Source organism: Ambystoma mexicanum, chromosome 5p (assembly GCF_040938575.1).
Source record: "Ambystoma mexicanum isolate Mex_15411 chromosome 5p, UKY_AmexF1_1, whole genome shotgun sequence".
NCBI lineage: Eukaryota > Metazoa > Chordata > Amphibia > Caudata > Ambystomatidae > Ambystoma > Ambystoma mexicanum.
In genome coordinates this window covers 598,671,429-598,695,083 of record NC_090930.1, presented here as the reverse complement: position 1 = coordinate 598,695,083, position 23,655 = coordinate 598,671,429, and positions in this window count along the sequence as shown.

Genomic DNA, 23,655 nt, shown 5'->3' with positions numbered 1-23,655 from the left:
AAGACCTCCTCATCTGCAGTAAAAGTGAAGAACAATGCAGAAAGGACTTGATTTTGTTACTAATTTTATTGGCCATAAAACAATACAAAGTGGACAAGGGCAAGCTTCAATACTGCCTAGTGGGAATGTGTTGTACCTGGGACAGTTCATTTCAAAAGATGGGAAAAGAATAATGCCTGACAGAGCAGCAGCAATATGCCATGCAATGATGCCAAAAACAGTGAAAGACATGCAGAAGTTTCTCAGCACATGTAACTATGGCAGTGCATGGATTTTGGACTATGCAGCATATACACGTCCATTATTGGAAGCATTAAAAGAAGCACAAAAGAGCAGCACCCCAATAAAATGGACACAGGAAATGATGACACAATACTTCAAATTGGAAGATCTCATCACACACACCTCAGTATTAGTGAACCCCAATTATGACCGGGAGTTCTACCTCTTTTCACATTGCAATGGAATACTGATGACAGCATTGCTAACACAAAAAACATCTCTAGATCACAAGCCATTGGCCTACTACAGTGGCACATTAGATTCAGTGATGCAGGGCCACTTCGCATGTGAATAAGCTCTCGCAGCAGCAGCCTTCACGATAGAAAAAAGTGCCACAATAGTGATGGGATGCTCAGTAACTTTGTATGCAGAGCATTCATTATTTGCCATTCTAGAAAGTACAACATCAACACTCACAACATAGATAGATATATCCAGCCCAAACCTCCATGTACTTAGATGTAAAAGTGTGAACCCCGCTACCTTCATTACTGAGCCCTGTACTGTAGAAGATATGCAAGAACATGATTGTGCCACATACGAGGGGGAGGGAGATGATATCCCGAAAGCTAGTGAAAATGCACTGGAGAAGGGGAAATATACTTCGTGGATGGGTCAGCATCAATTGACAGTGAGACAGGAGAAAAACATGTAGGAGCAGGTGTGGTAAGAATAGAAGGAGATGAGTATGAAGTTATAGTGCAGAAATGCCTCCCATCACACTACTCAGCACAAGCAGCAGAACTGATTGCACTAATTGAAGCACTACATACAGCCAAAGGATGTGCAGTGACAATATATTATGACTCGGCATATGTGACAACGACCGTGCCTTCAGGGTTGACATGATGGGGATGAAGAGGTTTCAGGAGGGCAGATGGGTCATCAGTACAGCATGCAGCTCTATTAAATGACCTAATTGAAGCACTAGCAGAACCGTCAGTGGTAGCATTGGTAAAGTGCCAAGCACATACCAATAACACGGACGCGATCTCGCACGGGAAGGCAGTAGCGGACGCTGCTACAAGCTACAAAAAGAAGCAGCATACTTCAATGTCACCCAACCACTAGAGTGCATTGTAAAACAACGAGTTCAGAAGTACAGGAGGAAGGATACAACTGCACACCCATTCTATAAATTATAAAATTGCAAAAACGTGCACCATTAGAAGAACAGGAATTATGGCGAAAAAGAGGATGTAAACAATCACCAACAGATTTAATATGGTGACAAGAACTGACAGGGAAGGTAGTGATGCCAGTAGAATTGTTACTGATAGCATTTCAACAGCTCCACTTCCCAACACATGTAACAAAACTACACTTTGCAGCAGAGATTCAGGAAGAATGGTTTTTCCACAATTTGCAGGAACATCTATCAAAATTAACAATTGAATGCACTACATGCCAAAGATATAATTCAGGAATGACTCTCAGAACACTATGAGGAACACTGCCATGTCCTTTAGGCCTTTTTAGAGAACTCTACATAGACTATGCAGACATGGGAGAAAGGTGTAATGCGGCAAGGTATCTCATTGTAATAGTTTGTCCCTTCTCACGGTGGGTGGAAGCTGGACCATGTCTACACCCAGATGCGAATTGTGCAGCAAAGTTTTTGATATGAGAGGTTTTCTCCAGATGGGGTATATGTGATGTGATTAGATCAGACAATGGTACCCATTTTGTGAATGATCTCTTCAAAGAGGTGATCACCTTGTTAGGTGTAAAGCACAAATTATGTTTGATTTATCACCTGCAGGTTAACAGTGTGGCAGAAAAAATAAACAGCCTACTCAAAAGCAAATTGTCCAAGTTATGTAAGACACGTAAAAAGAACTGGGTATATTGCTTGCCCCTAGCACTGTTCCAACTCAGAACGTAACCAAGTAAGGACCATCATTTGAGCCTGCACGAAATAGTAATGGGACGGTACATACATATTTTTAGGAAATATTTCTTAATTGTTGGTAATTTTCCTTCCATGTGGCAACCCCTAAACTGTTTGCTGTTGTTTTCACCAGGATCTAGACTTTGCCAGAGAAGTGCAGCCTTCTGCCTCACTCCTCTGGGCTTTCGCTCCATTCTTACGGGGAAACTGACATGCCCTTAAAACAGTCAGTACCGGGAAACGTTGTTTTCCATAGTTTCTTTATCATATTGCAGCTTTCGCGCAACATGGCACAAGAGGGCACTGTAAGCTAAGTTACTGCTCTCTTGGGTCTCTAGTCTTCTACAGATCCTAGATACTCTCTTTGGATTGATAATGAACGGTGCAAGTGAATCACGGACGTGACTGGTAGCAGCGATCGTTTCTTTGTGTTTTTGAGCTCCTTTTGGCATTTAAGCGCGTTTCTCGCGCTTTGCCCAAAATTGTGGCCTGGCTCCCAAAATGGCCAGACCACGAGGCTCTTTGTCCTGTCCGCTGACCGTCTTGCCCCCTTCACCTTCCCCAGGTCGAGCCGACCCGGGGTATTCCTTATTTGGGCATGTACTTTCCTGCGAAACACAAATGCTTTCGCGGGCTTCTACAGGCCTTGTGTGTGCCTCCAGGATGTGGGCTGCGATGTCTGGTCCCAATACACATCCTGGGTGCCAGAGAGTCTAGGGTGGTGTGAATGCCTGGGACCTCTGTGGTCCGTGATAGGTCTATGTATGGTGTGAGTGTTTTGTGAGCAGATCTCCCATTGGGTCCCCTCCGTTTTGGCGCAAAGGGAATCGTGGATAAGAGGGGGCTGGAAACACCACTACCATGTCAATCTCCTGAGTTCTCACGAACAAAGGAATACAGGAGCCAAGTATGCTGCAACTATGAGGCTGCATCAAGGAATTGCTGGTGTCCCGCTGAAGGACTGCTCCTCTGCACTGCTGTCGCTTTGTGAAAACCTTTCTACCTCTGATCAAACGAGAAGGCCTGTAATGCTACTTCGACCCCTTGGAATAGTGGGAACAACTATTCTCGGCATCTTCAGCATCACCTGCACGTAAGCCTTCGGAAGTGTCTCTGGGCCATCCAGCAGGCTGACCAGCCTACCCAGGAGTCTTGCTCTGTAACCGCCGTCAGGTTGTGTTGTATTACGAGTCCTTGTCACTCTCACACAATTCGGACACTTGGCGTTCCCAGGTCTGAAGTGAGCAGTGTACATTTGGCTGAAATACACACGGCCGCTCCGTTGCCCTGCTGTGGTAACAAACTGTGCGGGTTCACTGTGTTGGGACATCATCAACTCAACTTCTGCTGCTGCGGAATGTACATGACGCCGGGACGTCCCCTGCTCATATCTGAACCTTCCAGCACCGAAACTGACGCGGAGAAGCCTGGGTCTGCCTGCATCGGGGACTGGTGAGTAGCATCGCTAAGAACTGGTCGCCCTCCTGCAGTAGCCCATAGCTTTTCCCTGCTGTGTCTAACAGCACGCCTTTCTGTACTCGCGCTCTGCTTCTGCCCACAGTGGAAATGCGGAGCTCTGTTTATCTTCATTTTTTCATCGAACTAAACTGCCTGATTCCCTCGAAGAGACTCCCCTTTTGCCCGTTGGCACCAGCGTATGCAGGTACTTTTGAGCACTAGGCTCTACTCTTCGTAGTGCTTGGACTTCCTTTTAGTTAGGTGCCTCTGAAGGCGGACTGGGTCTAATTATTATTCGCACTGCCTGTTTTCCTCCCCATCTAGGTGGTCTACACATTTTGTGCGCATAACTCGTTAGACTCGTTTGTATTTGTATATATATTGTATTAGATTTGTATGTGTTGGTTTACTTGAGTTTTATTGTGATTTCTCGCTACGGTCAATGTTACAAATGCCTTGTAATATATGTGTCAATATTTTTAATATAACACCTGCTTGGAGTAATTTGTAAGTGTCCTTGCTTTGTGTGCTCATTGCGGGCTTTCAGTCACCCTCACCCCTCTTGGGACCTAGTCTTGACCGCCGTGATCGCTACCCTGATTGGTCTGGCTTGTCCAGAGGTTACCCTGTTCCAAGAAACTGGGCTGGCCTTCTGAACTTCTGCCCCTCCAGGACAGAGTTCAGAAATCCATCTTAACACATATGTCACTATCACCAGTAAGACGAGCATCAGATGCTCACAGAGCAGCCACAGTGCTGGGGGATGAATTTAAGGAATACATTACCCAACTGATTCATGTGGTACAAAGTATAGCAAGACAAATAGCACCTGCATTCACACGGAATAATGAAACAGATACAACAACACCAGCACAAGACAGCCCCACAGGACAGTTAATGCCAGGAGAAAATGTGTATGTGCATAGTTTTGTGCGGAGATGGAACTCCCCATGATTCCATGGCCCCTATGGAGTTATTTACTGCACACCCACTGCTGTAAAGGTTAACAAGTTGAGGTATTGTGTGCATCTCTCAGATGTGAGAAGAGCACACAATAGCAAAACTCCTAAGAGTGAGCAACAACAGAGTCAAGAAGTTGCAAGTGGTTAAAATAGAGAAGTAAAACATGGAATAAAATAAGAAAAGAATTTTAAGAAGTATGAAACAAAGAAAATTGTGTGATAAAGAAACATGTGTAAAGGATTGTGTTAAAGGTTTACAGTACACGTGTCTCTCTCTCTCTCTCTCTCTCTTTCTCTCTTTCTATCTCGCTACATCCTTCTGTCACTTACTACTTTTTCATGTTCTCTAACTAAGCTCATCTTTTCCAAAGATAATTTATGAAGTTTAATAGAAATTGAAAGAGTTAGAGGTAGAAAAAGTGAATAGCTGAAAAATTAGGTATTAATGTGGTAATGTTTGAAAAGAGAATGAATATAGAAGTATGAAAAGTTTTTGTATTTGCAATGTACTTAACCCTTTTATATCGGCGCTTCAGGTAGAAATATGACGGAAAGGAGGGCCCTCACTAACGACGATTTAAATATAGATAGTGATAGAGTAGATAATAGAATAAACAAGTACTACAACTAAGAACGTGGATTAGCGTTTGCAGCAATAGTATTTTCTGTGAAGTTATTTTGTGTTGGCTTGTACTGGACATTTACTTTCATAATAGGGGATATGAAAGAGGGGGAGTGGGGAAAACTTAATATGGGAAGACTGAAGCCTCATATGGGCTGGAGTTAAGACAATTTGGAAGCATAATGATTCTGTAAATGATAATCTCACCACGCTCTATAAAAACCGGACTGTCAAAGCCCCTGTTTTATCACTTGCTGCTATGGGTTTTGACAAAGATAACAAATATTATGGTGATTATTCCTGGTTCAGTGAGCCTAACCTGACATATACAAATGCAAATGCAACCACAGAACCTACCTTACAAGGCAATGTAATGCACTTTAACCCTCATACCCCAATTACCCAAGATGCTCCAGTACCACAGTCTTGGCAAGCTGCTAGTGAACTAAGGATGCAACGTGGGCATATGTATTTCCCATAAAGTACCGGAGAGTGAAAATGATAGATAATAATGAAGGCGGGAGGAGGAGGCAGAAAACGGGGGGCCGAGGGAAAAGCTATGATGCATATCATGGCCTGGGATTAGATGAGATTGAAGACCCCAGACACCCGGATCAATCAAACAAATGTTACTCAGACATGAGTGCAGCAGCCAAACAAGCAACAAATGAGAGCTGTTATGTCTGCTCTCATTCCGCATGCCTCAGGCACACCTAAAATACTTATACCTCAAGAGGTACCCTTATCGGATGCCCAATGTTTAGTTCATCTCGTATTGTGTAGGATTCGAAGCACCTTTCAGTCACACACAGTTACAATAGAGATGCTGCAGAATGAAAAAAACCTGCACGAATAAGCCGCAAGGAATGATCTGCATTAAAGAACCATTTGTTGCTATCAGAGGGATACTGTTCACAGAAAACAAATGGCATGATGAGACGATCACGTGCAAAGCAGTGGCGTTGCGAGGACTGGCACTGTAATGCACTGTAAGGCACTGTAATGCACTTTAACCCTGATACCCCAATTACCCAAGATGCTCCAGTACCACAGTCTTGGCAAGCTGCTAGTGAACTAAGCGATGCAATGTGGGCATATGTATTTCCCATAAAGTACTGGAGAGTGAAAATGATAGATCATAGTGAAGGGGGGAGGAGGAGGCAGAAAAGGGGGGACGGAGGGAAAAGCTACGATGCATATCATGGCCTGGGATTAGATGAGATTGAAGACCCCAGACACCCGGATCAATCAAACAAATGTTACTCAGACATGAGTGCAGCAGCCAAACAAGCAACAAATGAGAGCTGTTATGTCTGCTCTCATTCCGCATGCCTCAGGCACACCTAAAATACTTATACCTCAAGAGGTACCCTTATCGGATGCCCAATGTTTAGTTCATCTCATATTGTGTACGATTCGAAGCACCTTTCAGTCACACACAGTTACAATAGAGATGCTGCAGAATGAAAAAACCTGCACGAATAAGTCACAAGGAATGATCTGCATCAAAGAACCATTTGTTGCTATGAGAGGGATACTGTTCACAGAAAACACATGGCATGATGAGACGATCACGTGCAAAGCAGTGGCGTTGCGAGGACTTACTGAGGAGAACTATCAATGAGTCAAAGAAACATACACTCCGGTCTGGTCCCAACACATCGCAAAGCTCACATGGGTCACAGCTCTCGAGAAACCCATCAAAACACAGAAAGAAATTGAACATGAACTTTGTTTCCATGGTGAGGGAAAGATGCAAATGGACTCGAACAGAAAATGCAACAAAACAATTATCATTCCAGATATGAAAAAGGGTAGAGCAGCACTCATCGACATATATGAGGTATGTGGCAAATAAGCATACCTGCATCTTCCATCATCATGGAAGGGTACCTGTGCCCTGGCCACACTGCATTTGGCGCTAATGGTGATTCCAGAAAGCCATATCCAAGGGGGGAAAAATGTGGCTGACATATCGGCAGCACCCCAGCCAACAACAACAGAGCCTTCCACCTATGACATTCTGTCTGAAAATGAACTACAAGACAGGATGTCTCGCGAACGAAAGTCATCCAACTATATCTCCAGAAAGTGATCAGACCTCCCGGCTGAGATTCCAAATACATACAAGCTCTTCAACTCTGCTGAAACATTCTGTGCTTCCCTCCTGATGCCAAGACTTCAAGCATGCACAAATGCCAAATGGCTGCAGATTGTGCGCTAGGAGCTGGTCCAACTGGCCAACGACACTGAAGAAGGGTTCAATGTTATAAAAGTGAAACTTTGCACCTTGCAGAACCGGTACGTCCTTGACCTCCTCACAGCAATGGACAGCGGTATTTTACAAAAAAAGGGTGTGCCTGCTGAACATTCATACCTTCTGAAGATGCAGACAATGGGGCCCTCTCCCACATCACCTCAGCTGTGCATAGTTTGGGGGAGAGAATGCGGAAGGAAGAAGGAATAGAGCCGATCAAGTGGTTTGATGATATCTTCACTTGGATACCGTCTTGGCTCACTGTGATGATGAACATTTTTGGCCCACTTATCGATGTTGTGCAAAATCAATGCCCATCTCCGCCATGATGATGGTAACAATGGGCAAACCGACAATGGCAGTGAATGTAAAAGATGCTCAAATACAAACCAGAGCGTCAAATCCACCTAAGAATCGCCTAACAGCAGTATATCATCAGCGTGCTGACAGGGTGGATAATTTATACCATACAACCATCAAAGAGCCACGTGAATTACAAAGGTACAGGGAGGTGTGTGTGGACCTGGATGGGGATGGGGGAATGTATATGACTTGCACACCTGATGAATATGCCCGGAGAGGTCAAAGCTTACAAAGTGTTTGCAAAGCTTGGATGCCAATCAAAGGGACTCCAGCATGGGACAATGCAGTGCAGGAAGCAGAGTATTATCGAGATGAAAATAATAAAAAGGATAAGTTTCTTACTTTAGATTTAATGAAAGGGGGGAATGTGTGTGAGTAAGGGGTCGTTTGGGCCCCCCCTCACACATTCAGCACAGAATGACCCACTTGCTCGTGCTTTAGCGAGGGACGCCTCCATTGCCCGTATGCTAACATTAGCATAAGTGGGGCTATTGCGGGATACACTTGGCTTCCATTTTGTGCGCCCTCGACTCCATTTTTGGATTAGGCCTCACTTTGACAATACAAAAAAGCTTCTCTCCGCTCTGCATCGCCGCACATGGTGCGCTCATGGCTTCCACCTTTTCTGCACTGTCTGATAGCTTCACAACTCCCTTTATCAGGGATGCGCTGGGGATAATTGAAACAAATAACATGATGTATCATCTCACTCTTCCTCTGTGATCACTGTCCTGTGTGTGAACCAGCTCGAACCATGCCCTGTAGCTCATCCATCTCCATAAACCTGCCTCTGCTCCCTTGCCCACTATGTTGGAAAATGACTGCCAATGTAACCGTGTGCCCTCCTAAGGTATTCTCTTGATGTACCAGAAGTGTGACCCTGCTGTGCAGCCCACCATAGAGTGCCCCCAATAAAGCCAGACTTCTGTCACAGTATGTTGTGCCCTAAAACTAACATATGTCATTACGCTCCCCACTTGCCTTGATGTACTTAGAACCACCCAATCGCCCAGGTTATCACAGAGGACAAGCCTTCTACGCCTTGGACCCCATAAAAGTCCCAATGAAAGATGTCCACATGAATGCAATTTATATGTTTTCTAGATTTATTCAAAGGTATACTAATGGTTGCTGTTTATTATATGTAGAATAGTAGTTTCTCATGCCAGCTTAGTTAGTGTCAACTCTATCTCGCCGTGACCTAACCCTCACCCCTCCTGGACACATACAGCTGGACCTAATGACGCTCACCCTCCCGCCATCTGGGTAACCAATCCAGAAGAAGCAGCGCCTACACTGATATATGTGTCTCAGCCTTTCAGCCAATCCTTCACTGTTGTAGCACCCTATGTTAGTGGTGCCATCTATGACGCTGTTTTCCTTTATAATTGTTTGTAACCGTAATGTTTGCCAGAGCGCTCTCGAGGCAGCAGAGTTCTCTGGATGAAAACTTTATATAAACTTATCTAATCTTGCAACCTGTCCTCCTAGTCTCATTCTCCAGTGGGGTGTATTATATTCTATGAATATGCATGTGTAAGTCGGGGAGTGAGCCTTCACAGCAGCTTAGTGAAACTTACTAAATGCAGCTTAATTAATCATATGAAATTGTCTTAAGAACTCCTCAACATAAAGAACTGTATTACATGTCCCTGCTACAACTTTTTAAACCATGGAGAAAAGAAGAAGAGTTACCAGATACCTATGACTCCTATGAAGACACTTTCAAAGCAACTGAAAGCACTATAACAGACGTAAATTTTAAATAGTACCAAACAAAGTTGCACAAAGAACAGCAACACAAAGAAGAACTCCAGACGCAACTAGATGGGGACACTCCTGACAGTAGTCAACCTTCTGTAACAGGAAGCCAAGAACCACTTGGACAGCCACTCATAGCAAATGAGGCATAAATAGCCATGACAGAAGTAGAAAACACCATGTGTCAATATGAGCAATCTACGGAAGACTTTGCTGTACTTAAATCACAACTAAACAATGAGCAGTGTAGCATTTTCCAAGATGTAACAAAACAAAGTGAACATGGTGTGCAACATGAAAGTAAAAACTGTACCTGCCAAGACTATAAACCTATACTACTATACGTGAGTGGTCAAGCTGGTTCAGGCAAAACATTGTTAATCAAAATCGTCAGCAAGTTCCTCCAACAATTGACAAACAACAAACTGTCAGCTGTTGTTACTGCCCCCACAGTTTTAGTGGCCTGCAACATAGGCGATGTCACTTTACACCGATTACTACTCCTTCCAGTAGAACACCAAATCAAATTAGACTACTACAAACATTCTCCAGAAGCTGCAATGGAACTATGCAGAGTTTTAAAACAAATGAAAATGCTGCTAATAAATGAGGTGAGCATGGACTTCAACCTAATGATGGGTTGATTCACCTCAGATTACAAGAGGTCCTCAAAACAGACTACGAAGAGCTCTTTGGAGGAAAACACATTATTGTTTTCGGAGATCTTTTTCAATTAACACCAGTAAAAGGTGAACGTATTTTTAAAACATTAGGTCACAAACTCTGCCGTAAAACTGTTGGCAGCATTGGAAATGTCAACCTTTGGCAACATTTCCAATACAGAGAATTAACAGAAAACATGCGCCAATCTGCAGATCTAACTTATGCCAACATTTTAAAAAGTTTGAGAGTTGGTATACTTTCTAAAGAAGCAGAAGCAACATTGAAAACCTGGCACATTAATGCACTTTATGGCGATAATGCATGTGCTACAGATGTTATGGAACAATTAGCCCACAAAAATGTCAATTGTATGGCCTTAATGCCAACTCTTGCAAGCTGTTTCAAATTCAATGAAATCATGCTAAGTAAAGAAATGCAACCAATAATGGAAATTAGCGCCACAGACAAACTAGATGTACATGGTATGACACTACCCATGTGTGACCAAGCCACAACAAGACTAAATAATTTAGAAAAATCAATCTCAAACACAGCAGGCTTAGAAAAGATGTTAAAATTATCCTTAAATTGCACAGTAATGCTTAAACGTAACCTTGACGTGGACCAAGGACTAGTTAATGTAGCACTGGGTACAGTTGTTGGCTTTCAAACATACCCACGTGACAACAAAATTCAGTTTGTCAATATATTCTTTGACAAACTTTCAGAAGTAAAACGGATAGGACGCTCAACAGCTAGATTCCTTCTCTTCAAAGATATGTATTTACGCAGAGAACAATTTTCTCTAACTCTTGCATACGCAGTCACAATTCATAAATCACAAGGTCTTACCCTAGACAAAGCAATGATAGATATTGGTAACACAGTCTTTAAAGAAGGCATGAGCTACGTAGCACTATCACGCTTACATACACGTGACGGTCTATTTCTAATCAACTTTGATGCAAGTAAAGTAAACGCTGATATTCCTTGCATTTTACAATATAATAGACTTCACTCACTATACACTCCCCATCTAAACACATATTCTGTTCCACAAAAACTAAAATGTTGTAAAAGAAAACTAAATCAAACTGAAATGCAACAGGACGTCACTGCAAATCGTCCAAAGAGAGTAAAAGAAACTAATACTTCATCAAGTACCACAAACAAAACAGAATCAATTAGAGAAAGTAAACCAGTTACTTCTTTAAAGAAGGAAGACAAACTCCAAAAAAAACAGTTAGATACAGAACTACCTGGACCATTTAAATTCTCAAATATAGTTGGTGTAAGTTGCTATGCAAATGTAGCAATGAATATTCTATTTCAATTACCACCAATTGTTGACAACATTTACTCACACAGTACAGACCCATTGTGTTTGCAAATGTTAGTACTTCACAGAAATGCAGCAAACAAACCTGACAACACATATAGTGTTTTTGGAATAAGACGACAATTGGACTACTGTGCTGGAATGGTGAAATTCACTATAAACTCACAGGAAGATCCACAAGAATTTCTAATGTACTTACTACAAGTACTGGAAAACAAAAACATACCTATAAATGAAATCTTTCAGATTTCATACATGTGGAAACATACATGCAATCTCTGCAACAATGTGACACAAGAAGAAATCCCCAATGAACGCTTCATATATATATCAATACCAAATTGTGAATCCATTCCATTTCAGCAACTTGTACAAAATGCAAACCATGGTAGATTATGCTCTACCTGCAATTCAGATAATCGCTCCACGTTAGTAATACAAACACATAGTAAATACGTAATACTAATGCTTCTACGTTACAATGCAGATGGTACCAAAAACAACTGCAAGCTGACTGGATTCACACATGGTCAAATATCACTTGGTAAGAAAACCTTCACAACAATAGGTATAATCTACCACGCAGGAGCCACAACCAATTCAGGGCACTACACTGCATACATAAAAAAGAAATGTGGATGGTTTGAATGTAATGATAGTACCATTACTCTAAAGCAGAGATTACCAGCAAATCTTACAAACGCTTCTTTGATGTTCTTAAAACCAAAATTTGATAAATAAACTGTATTGAAACCTTTAAGTAAATTTGTGTTACAAAAATATAAACTGTTAGAATACTCCAAAAGCTATCTAACTGCTCAAAGATTCTACAACAACTAATCAGATAAATGAATACCACTAAATTAGACCAAAAAATACACAGTTAGAATATGCCAATTGGTATCTAACTGTCCCAAAATTATAAATCTGTGTTAAAATAATATAAACTGTTAGAATACTCCAAAAGCTATCTAACAGCTCAACGATTCTACAACAACTAATCAGATAAATGAATACCACTAAATTAGGCCAACAAATACACAGTTAGAATACGCCAATTGGTATCTAACTGTCCCAAAATTTAACAATATCCAAATAGGTAAATGAAAACCACTAAAATATATTAAAAAAATAGACAGTTAGAATACGCCAATTGGTATCTAACTGCTCCACAATTTTATAATATCAAAACAAATGAAGAATCTGTTACTGTTCCAAAAAAAAATACAACAGAGCAAAGTATAAAGCATTAGCCAGAAACAACAAGTGAACACTGAAAACAAACAAACAAATAAACTGTAGCATAACAGAAAAAGGGTTTTTTTTAAATCCAACATGGATTTTTTTTTCTCCCACAGACCCAATGATTTTAGCAACAAATACAGAAACTGAGCAAATTGCACAGTACTCTGATTTGTACTCTACTAAATATGAGGGTCGAAAAAAAAATAAAAGTATATTGCTTATACAATTTAATAAGTCATTACAAAATACTAATACTAACATGCTATTTCTTTTATCACAGAAATGAAGAAGAAAAACATGGACTCCCATTACTAGACCAAACAGTAAGGATACAATAATAAGGACAACCATAGCAGCACATCGCATCCATAGTATCTAATACCTTTGTTCCTTATACATTTGTTTTTCACCCAAAGTTATAAACAAATATGAATGTTATATGCTGCGGTGGTTGTTGCCAGAGCATAGAGTCTTGGGTGCATGGCCAAATGGCCATGCACCCAAGACTCTATGCCCTGGCAACAACCACCGCAGCATATCACATCCATAGAGTCAAACATTTCAACTATGATCTATGGGAAACTTTTAATGTCCGCGAACAATGTGTGTGTTCTTAGAACACTTTGAACTTGCCAGCGAACAATACTGACACCGTTTTCAGGACACCCCCTACGAACATTTCAGAACAACGCGATAGTTCTTAGAACACTTTCAACTTAACAACGAACAATACGGACAGCGTCCTAAGGACATCCCCTACGAACATTCCAAGACACTGGGAGTGTTCTCAAAAACGTCTTCAGAACACCCCCATCTTGTTTATTTGCAAACATTTCAGGACACCGCGAGTGTTCTTAGGACACATTCAACTTGACAGAGAACAAATCGGACAGCGTCCTCAGGACACCCCCTACGAACATTCCAGGACACCGGGAGTGTTCTCGAAAACGTCTTCAGAACACCCCCATCTTGTTTATTTGCGAACATTTCAGGACACCGCGAGTGTTCTTAGGACACATTCAACTTGACAAAGAACAATACGGACAGCGTCCTCAGGACACCCCCTACGAACACTCCCCAGACACCGGGAGTGTTCTTAGAAACGTTTTCAGAACACCACCATGTTGTTTTTTTGCGAACATTTCAGTACACGGCGAGTGTTCTTAGGACACATTCAACTTGACAAAGAACAATACGGACAGCGTCCTCAGGACACCCCCTACGAACACTCCCCAGACACCGCGAGTGTTCTTAGAAGCGTCTTCAGAACACCCCCATTTTGTTTATTTGCGAACATTTCAGGACACTGCAAGTGTTCTTAGGACAGACTCAACTTGACAGAGAACAATACGGACAGCGTCCTCAGGACACCCCCTATGAACTCTCCCCGGACACCGCGAGTGTTCTTAGAAGCGTCTTCAGAACACCCCCATTTTGTTAATTTTCGAACATTTCAGGACACCGCGCGTGTTCTTAGAACACATTCAACTTGACAGAGAACAATACGGACAGCGTCCTCAGGACACCACCTACGAACACTCCCCGGACACCGCAAGTGTTATTAGAACAGTTTCACTTTGCTTGCGAACAAAACGGACACATATTGACTCCTTAGAACACCCCCTAGTCAGTTTATTTAGAAAATTTCAGAACACCTGTGATGTCCGCAAACAAATCGAACACAAAAAGAACATCTAACACATAAAAACACAACTTTCATCCTATCTCACACACTCCCACCCTCCCCAAACACTCCTACACACCAACACACTCTACAAAATACACATTTTGAACAAATTTTCACCGCGCTGTCCGGGGACGTCCGCGAATCCAATATGGCGGGCGCTACCGAAAAATCTGACGCGCTTCACGCTTCACGCCGTCCAATCAGCGAACACTTTGCATGTCCGCGAACATCACACAAGACGATTGGCCAATCAGGACACTTTCCGCGGAGCGAACAGGGAAGTGTATCCGCAAACCGAACACAGATATCACTAATTTTTTTTTACCTACTTTTTGGTCATTTTAAAAAAAAACTACTGGACGAATGTTCACCAAATTTGCAAAAGCACGCTTTCGGGACCAAGCCGCTGCTCCTGGTCCAAATTTGGTGGAAATCCGTCCAGCGGTTTGGGCTGTAGACGCGAGCAACATTTTTTCCCCATTCACTCTATGGCGAGTGAGTATAATGTATACAAATATGAGCATATAGAGGGAAGGTAGAGTAATAAAAATAAAACTATGACAAAGTGCTGATAACCATAATGATTATCTTCATGCACAGAAAGGATTGCTCTCTTTCAAGCCTGTATCTTCCGCTATGTACATGTTTCATATATGATGTGACAGGACCCCAAGTCTACAAATATAGCACCTTTTCAATTTTTACTTCCTGACTGTTACTGTAGAAAACTATGTGGCTTCGATATGTCAGTAAAGAATAAAAAGGGAGAGCCAGCCATGTGATGTCATCAGTTATGTCATCAATGACATTTGTGATGTCATCTTTGATGTCCTGGGTGTTAGTGTTAGCAGTGCACAGTGGCGCGAGTTATGGTTGCTTATGTTACCATAACTGGCGAATTTCAAGGGTTTTGCGGTTTTACTTGGAACCATAAAGTCCCTTTAACACAGTTTTTTCACTGAATTTCATAGGTTTTTAGTAGCACAACTTAACCATAATATCCCTGACATGTAACATAAAACATACTAAGCCCATCGTAGTGATTTTCATGTCCGCGGACTACCGCCATGTCCGCGGACACATCGAAAATCTAAGCATGGTGAATGTAAATTTAAATAGTGTGCCCCATTTCCCCTTTGAAGTTGGCTCTGAAAAGAGCCGTTTTTTTTTTTACAGATGCTTGACAGACACCTGTTATTTTATATTTTTATTCTTGTTTTTTTTGTTCTTACTTTACTCCTAAAATCTTCATATAACCTTCTCCAAAGCAACCCTTACATTCCAAAATAAAAAGGCATTTCCGGTAAAAGATAAACAAATGCCATCTTCTTTAAAATTAACAGCATTACTGGCATCAATATTCTCATTGTTACAGAAGAACATACCATCTCTAAGCATGAATGCACACATGCCTCGGTTGATGACACACCTAGCAATGTTTTGCTGAGGACAAAAAACTGAACTATTGTCCCATATTGCCCTAGGTAGTAATCCAGAAAAAATGACTTTCGCATTTGGAAGGATCTTCACTACGGCTTGAACCAAGCGTTCCAAATCAGCCAACAAAGTAGGGGCACTGACGTTGCCCAAATGGAAAGCACCATAGTGCAAAACTACCACATGCGTACTGTTCATCGTGGCCATATCCGCACAAACTTGTACAATTCCCTGTACATTGCAATCAGGCACAGTGCTCCACACCACCTCCACTCCCTTGACATCAAAGTTCTTTGCAACATGCCTGCATTCAGCGTACTGCTATAAACCATGCACAAACATATCTCCGAGCACCAACACCCTGACTTTCTCCACTTCTGCCATCTTCACCACACATAGTCTCTTTCAACACAAATCCACAACCTCGACATCTGATTGGCTGATCCGTACAGTCTTCTTTCCATGTTGGATTTCCTGGAAAAACCCGGATTTACCACGCCCTGTCCACGAACAGCCGCGGTGTCCGCGGACGGCGTCCACTTTACTCTCTGAACCATTCCCTCATTGCATACAGCTAAGCAATCACACAATACGAATAACGTCCTCAGAACACCCCCATTTTGTGAATTTTCAAACATTTCAGGACAATTATCATTTCATTATTCTACATATTAACATTACAAATATTATACTTTTATCTTGTACTCTGCACACAATGCTATCGTTTTCCATTAGTAGCTCAGTATACTACATAGAATCCCATAATACAATGCTATTTATTGATATAAATGCATCGTTCAAAGCACTAATAACGGTATAATATTTATTGCAATATCCTTGACACTTTTTTCGGAACATTATAATAAAAATCCCTAGTACACAAATTCCATTAAAAGTACATACACATGTGATGTCATCAGTGATTTCATCAATGACATTTGCGATGTCATCTTTGATGTCCTGGGTGTTAGTCTTAGCAGTGCATGGTGTTGGCGCGAGTTATTTTTCATAGCTTACCGTAACTTGCTATTTTCAGGGGTCTTTCGGCTGTACTTAGAACCATAACGTCCTTTAAGCAAACTTTTTTCAATATCACGCAAACAATATACAAACATGGCGTGCAAAAACCAACTTCTACAGATGGCTTTACACAGAATGTTGCAAAGTAAGAATTTATGCTCGTTCACAGTGAAGGTCAGCTGCTTCCATTTTTTTCTCAGGCCCCGGAGAGGCTCACGAAGCAGACTATAAGGTTGTATTGTGTTTTGACCTTGACAGACAGAGATTGTGATGAAAGACTTCTCTTGAAGGAGTGTTGCTAAAACGTAAGAGAAGATAAAGATGAAATTTCTGAAACGAAACCACTTTTACATATTATATCACTATGCGAAAGATCGTTGGCACACGCGGAGTCGTATTTTGGGACTGCACCACTCGTAGACAATGGAAATTGCAATTGTACTGTAAGTAACCTTTTAGATTACTTTATACCAAATATAATTACAATAGCGTAGCATTAAAGACCGCTGAAGTTGAACTTGTTCGTTGAAAGTGGCATAATGTTTTCTACCGCGCACTATCAACGCCAAATTGATCCCCTGTCGTTTAGAGGGCTCTGAAAAAGGCAGACTACACAGAGTGGGTTAATATAAATAATTTAACCGGTCTATAGGCGGTCAAGCGCTCTACTCGCTGTGCCACTTCACTGTAGCCTGTCAAGTGGCACAGCGAGTACAGCGCTCGCTTTGACATCCGTGCACAGCTTGCTAACGCAAGTTCGAATCCTGGCAAGGCGAAACTCAGCCTTTCATCCTTCCGTGGTCGATAAATGAGCATCACACACTGTGGTTAATAATAAGCACCGCTTACATACCTCACAGTTCTTAGCGCTATATGAATGGGAAAATATTATTATTTTATTATTAACATACTCTGTTGCACTATCTTCGATAGCAAATAGTTTCACGCCCTAATAAATAAAATTATGATTTTTAATGAAGATCGGCTGGTGAGACTAATTTATGTTTTTGAAAACAGGTACGTGGTCCCGTTTTGTCTGTGTCACGATTTATAGACTCCAGCGGATGGGGTCTTCAACTGCCAGGTGCAAGTCCAAATATGCAACTTCATGACCCTCACCATTTTATGGGACAATCGCCAAGGACCAATATGCCCTTACGCAGTACTAGCGGCTACAAACAACATACCAACCAATATGGTAGTCTAATGGCTCGTTGTTGGAGCAACCTTCCGATTATCAGAGAGACCATTTACTGCTTTTATCATAAACCAACAGCCTATCTACCGCAAAGGAACAACGCGTGGCTCCAAATAAACTTTTGCTGATCGACAGCAGAGACAATAGCAAATCGCTGAATATTCACTAAACATTTCATGTGAAATAAATGTACTTTACCAAATGTACAATCCTGCTGTTTACTTTTAAACCACAGTTTCATATTCCGAATTGTGGCGCACTGAGTTGTAACCTGATCTAACACTCTCTGTACCGCAAAGGAACATCGCGTGTCTCAACATGAACTTTTGCGGATCGACAACAAAGACAAATGCAAATTGCTGAATATTCTCTAAACATTTGATGTCAAATAAATGTACTTTACAACATTTACAATCTTGCTCTTTGTTTTTAAATCACAGTTTCATATTTTGAATTGTGGCGCGCTGTGTTGTGACATAATGTGTGTTGTCTTCCGGGTTCTGTGTAAAGTTACGTAGTACTGGAGACGACTGGGCGTGTTTCATTACGCACCCTGTAATGTCACGGAGAAATGCGGGGAATATGAATGCTTTGATAATATCAGGCTTAGTGGCAGGAGATATGATTTAGTGTCGCAAAAGCATGTCAGCCAGGTCAATAGCGCCAGTCACAGGATTATCACATAATGTCGACGCACACCAGCCGGATTTATCGTTTCTTTAGTGGACAAAAAGTCGGTTGACGCCCCTAGGAAATTGTACTATTAGCGAACAAAAGGAGTGCTCTTAAAACACTTTCACCCTGACAACGAACAATACAAACAACGTTCTCAGAACACCCCCATTTTGTGTAATTGCAACCATTTCGGGACACTGCGAGTGTTCTTAGAACACATTCAACTAGACAGATTACAATACAGACAGCGTCCTGAGGACACCCCCAGTTTGTGTATTTCCGAACAATTAAGTACATCGCGAGTGTTCATAGCTCATTTTTACCTTCCTTGTGAACAAAAATGACACATACTCCGTCCTCTAAACACCCCACCATTTAGTTTATTTACAAAATGTCAGAACAGCCGTGTTCTCCGCGGACAAATCGAACGCAACTAAAAGGTCTAGCACATAAAAAAACAAAGCATTGAACCTATCTCATACTCCCCAACCCTCCGCAAACACTCTTACACACCAACACACGGCACTAAATACAATTTTTTATCCACGTTTCACTGCGCTGTACGCGGTCAACTGCGAATACAAGATGGCGGGCGCCACAGAAAATCTGACGTGCTCCACGCCCCTCGCCGACCAATCAGTGAACACGTCGCATGTCTGCGGACATGACGCAAGCCCATGGGCCAATCAGGGTGCTGTCCACGGAGCGAACAGGGAAGTCCGTCCGCGAAGCGAACGCAGATATCACTAATTTTTTTGCCTTACATTTTGGTCATTTTTAAAAAAAACTACTGGACAGATTTACACCAAATTTACAAAAGCACGCTTTTGGGACCAGGCCGCTGCTCCTGCTGCAAATTTGGTGTAAATCCGTCCAGTGGTTCGGGCTGTAGCCGTGCGCAAAGTTTTTTCCCATTCAGTCTATGGGAAAAAAAAAAGTTTAGGGACCCCCCTTATAACTTTTCCCCCCCTGGACGAATCCTCACCAAACTCTGCAAAAAAAATTCAGAGTGACCTAAATACTTTTTTTGCAAAGTTTGGTGAGGATCCGTCCAGGGAGAGCGAAGTTATAAGCCACCCAAAAAGTGTTCTTCCTATGGAAACAGCAACTTAACCATAACTACAAATATATATGCTTTGTCTTTTCTCTTTTATGCTTAATGTTCTTGACTCGGAAATTCATTTGCAGGTAATGTATAAAAACATGTGTGCTCTCCATGAGACTTACAATTGGTGCATCGACTTGAGACTAATATATTTTCTTCGTTATGTCTTCCTCTTTTTTTATTTATGTATTTTTATTTCATTGGGATTGATGTTTATATTTAAACGTTTGATTGATTTGGTTGGCATTCATGGAATTTGTTGATGCATGGTTTAATAGTGTTTTCGGCACTGAAGATCGTCCTTGTTCCGAAATGCACCATACTATATTGCATAACGCCTTTTATGATGGAATAAAAGAACTGCGATCCTAGATTTGATTAGTGGAATATGACTTAAGATAATGTGAACTCTACTAAACTGGATGACAGAACATATGAAACATTAAATGAATGTCACTGTGAGAGAATATTGTCGGTCCAGAAGGAACTCTGAACCTTTATCTTGAAATGGCAACCAAAGTATTGTAAAACATGAGTGTTCATTGAGAATGCGCAAAGGCTCGTTTTTCTTGATTATTTTTGTGTACACAACATGCAGCTTTTTTTGTAACATTGAGTCTCATTGTAAGTTGGGCAGTGCGGTACAAATGTGACAGCAATATCGTTACTGATGCATTACTGCACCTCCCAACTATGAGTTGTGTGTAAGCTGGAGGAAAAGTCTCCAGCAAGAAGCTGGAGGTAATTCTGATGCCTTACTCCATAAATTGGCCAATTCAGCAGTATTACCACTGGTGGAATTACCTCTGGTGGTAATACTGCTGAAATCCTCCATGCAGTCCTATGTACTCCAATTAATGGGGACTGACAGTGCCTACCACTACTTTTAATCCAGCAGTAACAAAACCGGATCAAGTGGTGGTGATGGTAATACAGTTTGGTGGTATCTTGGTGGATTTGCAGCTGAGATGCCATCAAACTTATAATAAGGCCCATTGACTAATTAATTGATTTTTGTCAATAATTTGTTTAAATTATGTATTAGTACGAGATCATTTTAATCAAGTTATTAGTGTTTGTATACTTCAATTGTATAATGTGTATTTAGTTAGTATGGTCAGTGAGATGCTTACATTATATTGAAGAACATTTCTTGGTTGCAAATGTCTGCCATTCAGATAGAACATACAGGTACCATTTTCTGATAAACCTCTGCTGGGCCCTTCCCAGCACCCTCTTTCAGCAACAGTCATTATGTGGCAGTCTTAACTTTCTAAATATTTTCAATCTGTGGATGGTCTCATGGTCACCAGTTTGAATCCATGCCCAGACCAATCAATAGGCCTGGCTTCGGCCCTGGCAGGTTCAGTACATACATATTGTCTCCTTCTGGAACTTTTACTTCCAATGTGTCAATGTAAAATCCATGTCCTGACATAATCAAGCCAGATTCCAGTACTCAGCTTGTAAATTAGGTCCCATATAAGTTGGGCAGGCCCATGGGCACTTCATGAACACACTCCTTCCATGAAAAGGCATTGCCTACTGTGGTACTCACATGCATGTCTCCAAGGACAAAGCTGGGCTGGAACTCTGGCATCTTTCCTCAATGCTTATGGCCACGACTGATGGATGACAGCATCTTGGATGGACCTTGATGGATATTTTACTATATGATTGCTCCAGATCTAAAGTAGCACAATCTATCCCTTTTATACTCTACTCCCATAAGGAGGGATTAGTCTTTAAACACAGGCTTTGCCTTTGAGTAATTTCAATGTGACATGTAAAATATATTCACTGATATAGTTTTTATCAGTGCTTTGATTACAACTACACTCACATTGGGCAACTACAATATTCGTACACATTTTGTATATATGTAAAATTCTCCAAAAGGGGTAGCACCCAATCGATGTTTGATTTTAAACAATCTGAGAAACACAAATTAACAGGCAAGCAAGTGAATATTAAGTTGTGAGTGGAAAGTAGGAAAAGAAGAGAGAGATCAAAGATGGAGAAGAAATGAGGTCCAGTGTTTGGGGGCAAAGAGAGAGAGAACGTAAACAAGAGTTGGTGCAAAGGGGACGAGGAGCAATAAGTAGAAAGATTCTGAGCAGAGAGAACACAATGGGACATAGAAAGAAATAAGAGAAGAATGATAAGGAGTGGAGTCATTTGAAGCCCAGGGGAAGGAAGTTAAAGAACACACGTGATTCAAAAGGGAGCCAGTGGAGTGAGGCAATCGCAATGGCAATAGAGTTGTGAGGGGATAGAGAAAAAGGGAGTGAATATCAGAGTTGTAGACAGAGCAGAGGAGAGAGAGATGAGTGGCAGGGAGGCCAAGAAGAAGAGAGAGGAGAACATAAGAGATGGGTCAAAATCTTTGGTAGAAGGAAAAGACATAAAATATCTAGCCTTTTGTATATTAAAAAGGTGAAACTGACAGGAGTGGGAAAAAGTAGAAATATGACAAGAGAAATAAAGAGATCTGTTAAGAACAACCCCAACATTCCAGGAAGAGAGCAATGGGGAGAGAGGAAAGGGAAAAGAAATGAAGGGGGAGGCAGAGGAGGAGGCACAGTGAAAGAAGAGAACTTCAGTCTTGGTGGTATTGAGATGTAGGAAGTACGCCGACATCCAAGACTGAAAAGCAAGAAGGCAAGAGGTGAGAGAAGAATGAATATGCAGAGAAAATTAAGAATAACAAAGAAAGAGATGTGTGTCTTTGGCTTAAAGATGATTGAAAAGGCTGAAAGGGGAGATAGGTAAAAGGAATAATGTAGAGTGAGTTAATCAGATGACCCAGGACAGAGACCTTGGTTACACCATACTGAAGAGGAAGAGTAGGAGTGTTAAGGCCAGTCCAGAACACCAAATAAGTGTGTTAAGAGAGATACAAATGAAACCAATTCAGAACATCACCACAGAGACCTAGAGTGGAAAGAGATTGAAGAAGACGTGAGTGATCAATGGTGTCAAACGTGGTTGACAGATCAAGTAGAACAAGAAGAGAATATTGCTTAGACTTTCAAGCATAAAGAATATATCAAGAAAGAAGGGTATTTTCAGTGGACTGGAGAGGACAGAATCCAGATTGGTAGATAGGAAGGAGGGAGGCAGGGTTAACATAAGTAGAGACTTGAAAATACAGTATTTACTTGACAAGTTTGGATAGAAAGGTAGGAGCGTAATGGTTGGTAATCAGATGTGACAGAAGGATCAAAATATGTTACTTTAAGTATAGGAAAAATAGAGGCATGTTTGAATGAAGAAGGAACGGTTGAAGACTGCAGGAAAAGATTAAAGAGTAGGGCCAAGTGCAAAGACAGGCAGGGATAGACTTTAGGAATAAGAGATAAAGGAAGCAGGTCGGAAGGAAAGGCTGTAGGTGAGACTTTAGACAGAAAGCAAGCAATGTTGAGAGCAGATATGGGAGAAAAAGGAGAAAGAGAGGGGGATAGGAGCAGGAGAGGGAAGGGGAGGTTAAGAAGAAGACAAGACAACAGATGAATGGTGAAGGAGGACTTTAGAAGAAAAGTAAGTTGCAAGAGGCCAAGAGGGAGGAGGAAAGAGAACGATCAGGGGTAGAAGGATAAAGGATATGATTGAGAATGTGAAACAAATGGTGGGGATAGGAGTAGAGAGAGTCAAGAAGGTTGATATAGAAGTGCTGTTTGGCAAGAAGAA